We start from the raw sequence: 616 nt of genomic DNA, 5'->3' as shown, positions 1-616 counted from the left end.
AGACCCTTCAAAACACCCTTTGAACAGGTGAAATTAACTTGCTTCCAATTTACGCATTTTGTATGATGAAGCCGGACCACCATGAAGTTTTCTGGTAAAGGTAAAAAGTATTTTGGGTCTACCACATGTGTCATTTGCACTTGTCCCTTGGCGACTTTTGAACCTAGCTAGATTGGTAGGATAACTTACCATCAAAACCAATACGACAGCATATTCGCAACCTCATGTCATTTTTCCACATAGTAATAAGATGCCACCTATATTTTTTCATGCCTGCCTCTATCTACCGATACATGGTTTCGAAGACCACCTATCCATTTTGTTAAATAATATACCTCTTTCATTTCTAACTATCCGTAGTTAACGAATGCTTTTCCTAATTTTTTATTTGTTTGCGAAAATGCCAAAATGTATTAAGCAAGATAGACCCTTCAAAACACCCTTTCAACGGATGAAATTAACTTGCTTCCAATTTACACATTATGTATGATGAAGCCGGACCACCATGAAGCTTTCTGGTAAATGCAAAAAGTATTTTGCCATTACTACATGTGTCATTTCCACTTGTCCCTTGGCGACTTTTGAACCTAGCTAGGTTGGTAGGATAACTTACCAT

Source organism: Triticum aestivum, chromosome 3D (genome assembly GCF_018294505.1).
Source record: "Triticum aestivum cultivar Chinese Spring chromosome 3D, IWGSC CS RefSeq v2.1, whole genome shotgun sequence".
Classification (NCBI taxonomy): domain Eukaryota; kingdom Viridiplantae; phylum Streptophyta; class Magnoliopsida; order Poales; family Poaceae; genus Triticum; species Triticum aestivum.
Note: the sequence above shows the minus strand (reverse complement) of the source record.